Below are 12851 nucleotides of genomic sequence, written 5' to 3' on the forward strand. Positions count from 1 at the left end.
CTGAGCCCAGGGGCTGAACCTCCACCGCTGGCGGAAGAGGTACAGTCTCCCTCCTACCTTGGGGCTCTCACTGCTGGCTTGCCGAGGGGTGGCCACCCCTTGCTCCTCAGAAGCCTTTTCCCCTACTTGTAGCCCTGTCGGACCCTCTGAAACGAGAGGCACCTCTTGCTCTGCTACCTCTCGTGAACCTGTTGAAAGCCTGAAAGTTCTGGCTTTCATAGGTAGAGTTGTAGGCTGGGGAGAGAGCAAAGGATGTGGAAGGGATGTGGAAGGCTGAGGGCTGCTGTGACTGTGGGGTCAGGACAAGGTATTGTTGTTGACCCTTAGAAGAGGAGTGTTGCTGCCCTTGAGGTGTTTGGACTGCTTGGACCAGCGTCCTGGATGAGGGGTCTGGAAGGGCAAGAACTTCCTTGGTTTCTTCTTAATCCTCTGGTTCAAACCAGAGGATTCCTGTTTCCGTTTAGGTACCAGCCCCCACCTGACCTTGAGGCACTGGTTCACTTTGGATGCCTCATGTAAGACCTCCGCCACCACTGGTGCTGGGAAGAGGTCCGTCCCCCAAATGAGGAAGCTATCACAGTTTGTTTGGTTCATGGCGGATGGTGGCTTAAGCCAGGACATGCTTCCTACAATTCCTCCTGGCGATTAGAAAGTCGTAAAGGTCAACACTGCATGGTGTGCAGCAAACCTTTAGCCATGACTTTGAACAATGGCTCTTGCTGGTACACTAGAGCCGTCATTTCAGCCATCGTCATGGAGGCAGAGAAATACTCGCAAGCCTGGTCCAGGCGTCGTACTCCGTCTGGATGAGGGAGTCCGACAACCTGGGAAGTCTCTCGCTAAAGAGAGTGGTGGCGCAGTCAGCCTTAAGTTTCCCTACCAAGAAAGTTGGTACTGCTCCCTCGAAGTAGGCCTCAGAGCCTGGAACCAGGAGAGAGGTGGGTTCTGTCTCCCGGAGTTGAGGCAAAGGCTCGTCCTTCAGGGCTGCCTGAAACGTTGCTTCACTACCTTAAGGGTAAGTGGTAGCGGAGTACCTTTCACCGGAGTAAAAATGGTGAAGGGACTTCTAAAGGCCGTGATGCGAGTATTCTCGCACCCCCACTCTTCCAGGCTTCTCAGCAGAGTTTGTTGAGCCTGTTCCCTAGGAAGGATCACGGTTTCCTTGGGAACTTTGTCTTCTCTCATCATGGCTGCTTCCGTCAGGCGGACTTAGCCAATGAATGGGGGTTGAAGGTTCCTGGGAAAGAACTCGAAGTCTTCCAGCCTTCAAGTTCCAATGCCTTCTTTGGTCAGCATCCCGTTGACGAACGGAGCATGTGAGGCAATCCTCCAAGGATTGGCCGCCTTGAATTGAGGCAGTTGGCTGGAGTCTGGCATTGGGAGAGGAGAGGGTGGCATTGCCAGAGGAGTCCCTGCTGTGATCGTGGTCTGGATCCCGGCGATGGCGTTCTCTTGAGCAGCCAGTCGTTCCGCCAGGGATTGAATTGACTGGCCGGATGACGCAACAGTACTTGAGAGCTGGGAGAGTACCGTGCCAACCTTGTTATCTACCAAGGTTCCCACGATAATCCCCATCTGCTCTAAGATGTTGGCCGAGAAGCTTTCGGGATCAAAAGGGGGCACTTGAGCCCGATCCTTTCGAGACTTACGTTTGGGGGACCTCGACGCTGACGAAGAGGCCGCCCTTGATCTGACTGTTCCGGGGTGGGGAGCCGGAGTAACAGCGTCCGTTAAGATGGCCGATTTCTTAGGGAGGGACTTTTTCAGTTTGTCCACGGTCGACTTAACTTTGGGGATCACTGAAGTGACCTTAGGGCGAACAGCCCGTTGGTCTTCAGTGAAGCCCCGAAAAGAGGTAGAAGAGGAAGGATCAGTAGAAGGAGATGGAGAAAGGGAACTCAGGAAAGGGCCCTGAGAACCCCCAGAAGCTGCCCCTACTGCACCCTTACCTGTGCCCATGGGGTCTACTGCCATGGGCTCAACGTCGAGGTTCATAGCCGCAACGTCTTCTGACACATCCTCTGAGAAATCCCCATCCTGGAGGGAGATCATGACTTGGAGGTCTGCTAACAAGGGGGTGGCCACTTGCGGGTCTACCACTGATCCCTTCTTGGCAGGGAAGATGAGATCAGCCATGTCCTGGGCGAGGATGTAGGGATGGCCCTTTGAGTTCCGACCAAATCCTCCCACCCAGGCTTTGAGGGTCACCAAGGCCTTCTTCTTCTCTTCATCGGAACCCTGTAAGAACGGTCTAGAGTTAGGGAAGGAGGGACGTAAGGATCGTGACTAGAAATATATTGACTGAATATGCGTCCACCTTGTGAAATATAGTCAGTATCGACAAGTATACCAGGTATTGAATGCTGACGGAGATAGGAAAACTTACTACTAAAGAGGCTTCGCCTACTAGCATGTAGCAGGTTTGGCAACCTTCATGGTGCCAAACGATGAAGTCCTCCACCTTCACTACACAGCTAACATGGGAGCGGCAGGCTATATGGCCGCATGGGTCTTGCAGTACAGCACTGCACCCGATCTCCTGGCAACACAAAACCTGTAAGTCAAAGGATACATGAGTACCATTGACAACCTCCGGGGAGGTACCTATGTAAATATCCGTGGGTGCCGGAGTGGAACCGACGGATAGGGTTCTAGGTATAAGAGGCATGCAAAAAAGGGACTGCCGGAGTGAGCTCTAAAGCTCACACCCGTATGAATAAGGACTTAAAATAAAGGGGGCATGCACTTAAAAATAACGTAGAAAATGGTTACAGGGGGAATAGCCTCTGACTCCGTGTTAAGCTCACTTAGTTATATGGGTAAAAATAAACTCCGTCGGGCCCGGAGTTGTGATTACCGAGCGAGAGGAGGGTTCAGCTCCCTGGGCGAGAGCCAAGGATGGAACATGAGACAGAACTATAACCCCCGGAGTAACAGTATAAAATAAATTAAGCCCTTAAAATAGTGTTACAGAAAAACATCATATCAGTGGGTGTGCCCGAGTGAACTATCCTATGTGGATAGGCTCCCAGTGAATCCCTCCCCCTTGGTTGTCCGGTGGGTACGGAGTATTACCGCCGGACTAAAACGGGGGGGGGAGGGTAGGGAGGTAATGGTGGGGTAGGGGAACCTTCTAACCTCTGTGGCCAATTAAGGTCGGAGGAGGGAGGGGGAGAAGGTCCCAAGCCCCCGAGACACGGGACTGTGAGAGAGCACCAGTAGGGGGAGCCTCCCCGCTATCCCTATGAGTCACCCCCTCTCATGCAGACTCGGACGCTAGCTATGAGCAGCGAGTCATCATCCGATGGCGTGGGTGGCAAGGTGTGGAGGGGGGGATGAAGGGGACGGGGAGTGGACCCCGTGACCAGGTGGCTCGTCGTGATCGACCAGCGACCCTTCCAGCCAGGCGATAAACACGTGGTGGGGAAGGCCAATCGGAACAACAAAATGGTCGAAACGACATAGTAATAAACTGATATATTAGAATTATCTATAAAAAACATAATAACAAAATAAGTATATGATATCTTAAAGCTAGGCTAACACGGGGAACAAAAATTACATGATAATATAAGAAAGTCCAAAGGTGTAGGCTAATCGCCAATCCGAAGATAGGGGTATGTTAGCCTAACCTAACCTCTAGGCCAATGTAACAAGGGAATAGGCTAATCGCCAATCCGAAGATTGGGGTATGTTAGCCTAACCTAACGCCTAGGTCAGTGTGAACAAGGAATAGGCTAATCGCCAGTCCGAAGAATGGGGTATGTTTAGCCTAATCTAACACCCCTAGGTCAAGTAATACTATATCAAATAAACATAGGACTAGAAGTAGGACAAGGGGGAACAATAGTTCTCTGACTGGAAAAACTCCTAACGAACGGAAGGGCAAGCTAGGCTAAGATCCGAAACGTTGCAGTCGGAGTGTGCCCCGTGAGGGCCTAACTAACAAAGCTAACTGCATGATATAATATAGTAACTTTATCATAAAGTACTGCAAAAAAAGGGTGGGGAATCTCTAATGGTATGGGAGACCAAAAGAAAAAACCCCTACCGCCATGCGGTCGGAGGAGCGGTCGGGGCCGGTGAAGCTCCGAGAACTCCTAGATAAATAGGTAAATCAGCATAAAATGTGATCTGAAACCCAAGGCAGTACTTAACTTAGAAGCAGAAGTGGAAGACATCTTGAAATGCGTCAAAAAACCTTGAAAAAAGCGATCGCACAGCACAGTGGAAAAAACAACGTGTGGTGACGATGGCGGCTATCAAAGGAATGACGTCACAGGCGTCGGAGGCGCTCACGGTAGTAGTAGAGGGTACCGGGAGCTGTAGCACGGCTCCTCCGTAGTTGGGGGTTTTGTCGAAGGAAGAAGCTAAATGGCAAAGGGACCTCTTGGTAGTGATTCCACTCGCTCCTTTACTATACCGACACTTCTATTAGAGGTGAGCAAGCCATTTATCTTGGCATTATATTGTTTCTTTTTTCTCTAGGATGAATAGCAATATTTATACCTAAGAAATAGTATCAAAGGAACCATTTCAAAGGGCGACACAGGTTAAGCCCAGAAACCATTCATTTCTATTCTTTATTCTATCTTTACCAAATGTTTTTTTTATTAAGTATATTGCATGAATAAGTTTTTCAATTTACAGCATCCTTTTACCAATAGAATACTTAAAGCACAAGGGGTAGATGCTGACCAATAGGAGAGCAGGACCTTATGGGGTGACTAGCATCAGGACCAATGGGAGAGCGGGAGGATGGTGGCGAGTTTACTCAGTTGGCGGCGCGGGAGTTTTAAAATTGTTCTCGGTGGTCCGGGCGAATCTCGGGACTTTACAGCAACAACCTTTTGTATCTTGAAAACTTTTCTGTATGTAGAGCAGTAAAATTTTTCGCATTGGCTTTCGTATCTCGAGTTTTTCGTAAGTAGAGCCTTTCGTATCTCGAGGTACTACTGTGTATATATATATATATATATATATATATATATATATATATATATATATATATATATATATATATATATACATACAGGCGGCCCTCAGTTAGCGGCAGGGGTTCCATTCCTGGCTGCTGACGCCGAGTGATTTTCGACGCTAAGCGATTTTAAAGCCTACGGCCACCGCACACCTTCTTCGAAACTCTAGACCAGTCAAAGGCACCGTAATCCCACAATGGCGCAATAAGTAAAATTATATTTATGCAGTATAGTACTATAGATTTTACTGTACAGTACATTATAGCATTGTAAATACTGTAAAGTGAAAAAAGCCTAGCTTTAATCCTTTGGGTGTCTAGAGTATGCAAAGATATAATAAATTTAGTTTATACAGTGTAAAGGTAGCTACAATCATTAGTCTTACGATAGTCCGATTTTATGAGAGATCAAATTACAATGGCCTAACTTTATCCATCTTCTAGTAACATAAGTTCAATAACAGCAAAAGAGAATGATGAAAGTATGGTTTTAACGTTATACTCGTTGCGTGAATGTGTACAGCCATGAAAAACCGAACGAGAAACGACTTTTTTTTTTTCTAAGTACAACCGAACTGGATAACATCCGTTTGGCTTGTATTTCAATCATCGTACTACATTACACTATTACCGTAGTTGTTATAAATGGCGTTATGTATAGAATAGAACTGAGATATCTTAATGTAATAACTTTATTCGCTCTAGATCAAAGATCAATATAGATCAAAGACCAATCGGAAAATATACTGGTAAATTTAAACCTAGTTATAACTGAAGCTAAGAAAACTGTTCAAGCTGCTAATGACTATTATTGTACATCGGCAACAAGGATAAAACCGCAGTAAACATATGCCATCAAACACAACCGTAGATAAAATTGGGATAAAATAATTTTAATCAAAACTACTGTGCTTGAAAGAACACATCTTACTGTTGGTTTCACGCCAATATAAGATAAATAATGTAAAGTTCGTATTACGATGATATAAAGGATTATTGCGAACGGAATCACGTAATTTTTTACGCAATAAACATGCCGCCAATGTAATCTGTTAACGAAAAAAAAGTAGTTCACATTCACAACGAGACATATTCACAAATATTTCTTTCCACATAAAACACGTGCTATTAGGAAAAATAACCTGGTCCCATATAAGCAAGCGAATTCGCTCAGAATTGCGTTATGGGTGAAACAAACTTGTATTCATCAGCTGATTTCAAACCACAACATTGGCCGCTCAGCGGAATACTGGCTTAAATTTGCCGTAGTATTTTATAATACAATAATATGAGAATACGGACAATTTTCTTTGATACAGTGAAATTATGTATAACTTTTTAAAGGATTTATGGAAAAGACGCATAATTCATAAAATAACACCATGCATTTTTCGGAACAGTGGCGGACAAGAATGAACATGAAAAAACATCCCCTGACAACGTGGAGCGTAGTTACAAAGGCTGCCTTAATTTGTATCTTATTTATGTACAAAAATGAAAATACCTTTACGTAATATATTTTCATACACATTTTAAACATAGAACCATAAACATTAAAAAAATCGACACATCGATCACTAAATTTGCACTCTTTTTAACTTGATATTTTAGGAAGAGCGGCAGACGGCGGCATACAAGAACGAACATGAAAAAACATTGTCGTTGATAACTTGAAGGGCAGTTTCAAAAGCTGCCTTTTTATCATATTTCTGCACAGAAATAAAAATACCCTATTCGTAATACATTTTCACACACATTTTAAACATAAAAGCATAAACATTTATAAAATCGACGCATCGATCGCTAATTTGCACTTTTTTAAAATCGATATTTCGGAAGAGCGGCAGGTGGCGGCTCACAAGAAAGACCATGAAAAAACATCGTATTTAATAACGTGAAGGGCAATTTCAAAAGCTGCCTTTGTATCATATTTCTGTGCAGAAATAAAAATACCTTACACGTAATAGATTTTCATACACATTTTAAACAAAAGCATGAACATTTATAAATCGACACATCCATAGCTAAATTTGCACTTATGTACTCAACAATATTTTCGGCACAGAACAGTGTCAGAGGCATATATTTTATCCTAATACCTACGTAACAACTCGCCATAAAATTTGTTAATATGATTTGTATAACCTTTATGGTCTGAACGGCATTTCTACAAATGCATGAACTCGTTAGAAACGGCGCTAGCGGTGCTGTTAACTGAAAATTGTGCCGTAAAAATACCTTTAAAATGCCTTATTTTTTTAATGAATATTTTTGACGACAGCCGTAAAACCGATTCGCCGTTGAGCGATTGTGCCGTAAACTGCGGGCCGCCTGTATATATATATATATATATATATATATATATATATATATATATATATATATATATATATATATATATATATATATATATACAGTGGTCCGGATGCGTACTAGACCCGCCCGTGAATAGTTAGAACCCGAGTTAAAAAAAAGAGTGCAAATTTAGCGATCGATGTGTCGATTTTTTAAATGTTTATGCTTTTATGTTTAAAATGTGTATGAAAATATATTACGTAAAGGTATTTTCATTTTTGTACATAAATAAGATACAAATTAAGGCAGCCTTTGTAACTACCCTCCACATTGTAAGGGGATGTTTTTTCATGTTCGTTCTTGTCCACCACTGTTCCGAAAAACGCATGGTGTTATTCTGTTAATTATGCATCTTTTCTATAAATCCTTTAAAAAGTTATACAATATTTCACTGTATCCAAGAATATTGTATGTATTCTCATATTATTGTATTATAAAATACTACGGCAAATTTAAGCCAGTATTCCGCGGAGCGGCCAATCTTGTGGTTTGAAATCAGCTGATGAATACAAGACAGAGTTTGTTTCACCATAGCGCAATTCTGAGCGAATTCTCTAGCTTCTAGTTAGCATATACGAATATCTAGATACTTGATTTATATGAGACAAGGTTATTTTTCCTTATACAACATGTTGTTAGTTGGAAATATTTATTGAATATGTCTCGTTGTGAATGTGAACTAATTTTTTTTTTTTGGCGGCATGTTTATTGCATAAAAAATTATGTGACTCCGTTCGCAATAATCCTTTATTTCTTCGTAATACGAACTTTACGTTACTTATCTTATATCGGCGTGAAACCTACAGTAAAATGTGTTCTTTCAAGCACAGTAGTTTTGATTAAAATGATATTATCCCAATTTTATCTACGGTTGTGTTTGATGGCATATGTTTACTGCAGTTTTATCCTTGTTGCCGATGTACGATAATAGTCATTAGCAGCTTGAACAGTTTTCTCAGCTTCAGTTATAACTAGGTTTAAATTTAACAGTATATTTCCCAATTGATCTTTGATCTATAGCGAATAAAGTTATTACATTAAGATATCTCAGTTCTATTCTATACATAACGCCATTTATAACAACTATGGTAATAGTGTACTGTAGTGCGATGATTGAAATACAAGCCAAACGGTTGTTATCCAGTTCGGTTGTACTTAGAAAAAAAAAAAAGGTGTTTCTCCTTCGGTTGTTCGTGGCTGTACACGTTCACGCAACGAGTATAACGTTAAAACCATACTTTCATCATTCTCTTTTGCTGTTACTGAACTTATGTAACCAAAAGATGGACAAAGTTAGGCCATTGTAATTTGATCTCTCATAAAATCGGACTATCGTAAGACTAATGATCGGAACTTGAACACTACAGCTACCTGTACACTGTATAAACTTTATTATATCTTTACATACACCAGACACCCAAAGGATTAAAGCTAGGCTTTTTTCACTTTACAGTATTTACAATGCTATAATGTACTGTACAGTACTACTGTACAGAAAAATTATATTGTTATGATACAATAAGTTTCATACATACTTACCTGGCAGATATATACATAGCTATCGACTCCCGTCGTCCCCGACAGAAATTCAAATTTCGCGGCACTCGCTACAGGTAGGTCAGGCGATCTACCGCCCTGCTCTGGGTGGCAGGACTAGGAACCATTCCCGTTTTCTAATCAGATTCTCTCTTCCACCTGTCTCCTGCGGGGAGGCTGGGTGGGTCTTCAATTGTATATATCTGCCAGGTAAGTATGTATGAAACTTTATTGTATCATAACAATATCATTTTCATACCTGTCAGATATATACATAGCTGATTGACGCCCTTTGGTGGAGGGCAAGAGACAGCTAACTTACTGACTAGACAGGTAAACAACATATGTTGTAGGTATAAATAGACCTTGGTTCCTACCTTATTAGATGGAAGACTTCGTGGCTACTGCCCAGGAGTCTGCTTCACCTCAAGAGCCTTAGCGAGATAGTGATCTGTGGCCAAGAGTTCTTGCTGGTCTGTCGATGGGGTCTTATCCACTTACTCGACAGAGCCTAACTGGCATTTGTCAAGGGGTGCTAATCCGCTTATATGACAACACGCCTTCTTTAAGGAGCACACAACCGATCCCAATCACCCGATCCTAACCCGTGTTAGTTCTAAGATTGTTAAGAGTCATCCCCAAACTCTTAGCAAACAACCACAAACTCGATAATCATACATACAAAATAAAAAAAAAATTTTGTACCCTCTAATAGTCAGCTGTCACTTGATTTCTAATGAAGAGAAGTGAAGGCCGCCAGTGCGACATCTGACACTCCCATGCACAGGAAACACAAGAACACATCCGACAAGAGGGTTACGTACACATATTTAAGGATCGGTGCTCTCTCCTTTACCCAGAACCGTCTGTGCTGACACAAACGGACCTAGAGAAAAACATTTCTCATACGTCACTCGCACATCTTTTAAGTAATGAGATGCAAATACTGAGTTGCATCTCCAATAGGTTGCGTCCAAAATATTTTTAAGTGACATATTTCTCTGGAACGCAATAGATGTCGCGATTGCCCTTACCTCATGAGCTCTTACTCTTAATAGATTAAAAGAGTCATCTGGGCAGTTCTTATGAGCCTCGGTAATTACACTTCTAACACAGAAGGCCAAAGCATTTTTAGACATAGGTCTCTTGGGGTCTTTCACCGAGCACCATAGACCATGTTGTGAGCCTCCCAACCTCTTCTTTCTGTCCAGATAGAATTTCAGTGCTCTAACTGGACAAAGTGATCTTTCTATTTCTCTGCCTACTAGGCTAGTAAGTCCTTTTACCTCGAAACTCCTGGGCCAGGGATTCGAAGGGTTCTCATTTTTGGCAAGAAAAAGAGTCTGGAATGAACAAATCGCAGAATCTTCTTTGAAGCCAACTCGTGACTCAAGGGCGTGCAACTCACTGACCCTTTTAGCCGTAGCCAGAGATAGCAGAAATATACACTTTCTAGTGATATCCCGGAATGAAGCCGTATGAGGTGGTTCGAACTTTTCCGAGGACAGAAATTTCAGAACCACATCTAAATTCCAGCTCGGAACCCAAGGTTCTACTGACTTCGACGTTTCAAAGGAGCGGATGAGATCGTGCAAATCTTTATTATTCGTCAAATCTAAACCCCTGTTTCTAAAGACTGACGAAAGCATACTTCTGTATCCTTTAATTGTTGGTACAGAGAGATGTGACTTTTCCCTCAGGAAAAGAAGGAAATCCGCAATTTCGGTTACAGAGGTATTGGAAGAGGACAGCTTCTTCGACCTGCACCAGTTTCTGAAAACTTCCCACTTCGATTGGTACACTCGCCTAGTAGATGATCTGCGGGCTCTAGCAATTGCGCTTGCCGCCTTGCGAGAAAACCCTCTCGCTCTGACAAGTCTTTCGATAGTCGAAAGGCAGTCAGAGCAAGAGCGGGTAGATTTTGATGGTACCTCTCGAAGTGGGGTTGTTTGAGCAGATCTATCCTGTTTGGAAGAGATCTGGGGAAGTCCACTGTCCACTCCATCACCTCCGTGAACCAAATTCGGGATGGCCAATATGGGGCTATCAGAGTCATTCTGGTTCCCTTCGAGGCCACAAACTTTCTGACTACTTCCCCCAGAATCTTGAATGGGGGAAAGCGTACACGTCTAGCCCTGACCAGTCCAGGAGAAAGGCGTCTATTGCATAAGAAGCCCTGGGATCTTCTACCAGGGCGCAAAATGTATCTATCCTTTTGGAGAGAAACGTGGCGAATAGATCTATCTGCGGTTTCCCCCAAAGATACCAAAGGGTCTGACAGACTTCCGAGTGGAGGGTCCATTCTGTAGGAAGGACCTGGAACCTCCTGCTCAGTCTGTCCGCTCTCACGTTCCTCTCTCCTTGAACAAATCTCGTTAGAAGAACCACGTTCCTTTGATTTGCCCAAATCAGCAGATCTCTTGCTAGTTCGTATAGGGCGAGAGAGTGAGTTCCTCCTTGTTTCTTGACATAAGCCAGAGCGGTCGTATTGTCGGAGTTTATCTGTATTACTTTGTCTCTTGACTATCTGCTCGAAGCTCCTTAGCGCGAGGTGAATCGCAAAGAGCTCCTTGCAATTTATGTGCCATGACACCTGCTCTTCCGACCAGGTGCCTGACACTTCTTTGGACCCTAAAGTCGCACCCCAACCTGTCTCCGACGCGTCTGAGAACAATGTCAGGTTTGGGTTCCGTACTTCTAAGGATACTCCTTTGTTTTCTTCTAAGGGGGTCAACCACCACCTTAATTGTTGTTTTATTTCTAATGAGATTGGAAACGTGTCCGAGAGCTGTCCTGTCTTCCAACTCCAACTGCTTCTCAGGAAGAACTGAAGCGGACGGAGATGTAGTCTTCCTAGAGGAAAGAACTGTTCGAGCGAGGAAAGGGTCCCCAGAAGGCTCAACCATTCCCTCGCTGAAGTACGCTCTTTCTCTAAGAAGTTCAATACTGTGGGCACAGCCTTTCCTTTCTCTCTCTTGAGAAGGAAATACTCGAAAACCCCGAGAATCCATCTGAATCCCCAGATAGACTACGTTCTGGCTGGGGACCATCTGAGATTTCTCGAGGTTCACGATTAATCCTAATGTCTTTGTCAATTCCAGGATTGTTGACAGGTCCTTCAGACACTGCTTTTGAGACCTGGCCCTGATGAGCCAGTCGTCCAGTATAGGAGACGTTTATCCCTTTCATGTGAAGGTGTTTTGACACATTTTTCATCAAGTCTGTAAAGACTTGGGGAGCCGTAGAAAGGCCGAAACACAGGGCCCTGAACTGATAGATCCTTCCCTTGAACATGAAACGAAGGTACTTCCTCGACGAATGGTGAATCGGGACGTGGAAATATGCGTCTTGAAGATCTAGGGACGCCATCCAATCTCCTTGACTGAGAGCTGCAAGTACTGAGGCAGACGTTTCCATGCTGATCTTCTGTTGTTGTACGAATTTGTTCAGCGAACTTACATCCAGTACCGGTCTCCATCCCCCCGAGGCTTTTGCTACGAGAAACAAGCGATTGTAAAACCCCGGGGAGCTTTGATCCAGTACCAGCTCTATTGCTCTTTTGTCCCACACCTGTTCCACCATTTGACGAAGAGTATCCATCAGAACAGGGTCCCTGTATCTGGCTGACAGTTCCCTCGGTTGATGTTGTCAAGGGGGGCCTGTCCTTGAATGGGATATAATAACCCTTCTTGATTATTGACATTGACTAAGGATCGGATCCTATGTCTTCCCATGCTCCCGCAAAGAACTGTAACCTGGCTCCTACAGGTGTCTGGAGGAAAGATTTCTCATTTTCCCTTCTTAAAGGGACAGAAGGCAGATCTTTCCCTCTTTTCCGTTGACTTTCTTCTGGCGATGGATCTAGCCTGAGGGCCTCCTCGAAAGGGCTGCTGTTGTTGAGCTGGCCTAGAGGCTTTCTTTTCCTCACTGGCCACAGGTCTATTTTTCCTTGAGGATAGCCTTAAAAGATCTTGAGTGGCTT

At 43.6% G+C, this 12851-nt stretch overlaps 1 protein-coding gene across 1 annotated transcript in view; it reads right to left on the reverse strand.

The window, feature by feature from the left end:
• The window catches only part of LOC135210912 (oocyte zinc finger protein XlCOF6-like), a 95773-nt gene that overhangs the window by 13466 nt on the left and 69456 nt on the right, over nucleotides 1–12851 (reverse strand). The window lies entirely within an intron of this gene.

This window comes from Macrobrachium nipponense, chromosome 4 (assembly GCF_015104395.2).
Source record: "Macrobrachium nipponense isolate FS-2020 chromosome 4, ASM1510439v2, whole genome shotgun sequence".
Lineage (NCBI taxonomy): Eukaryota > Metazoa > Arthropoda > Malacostraca > Decapoda > Palaemonidae > Macrobrachium > Macrobrachium nipponense.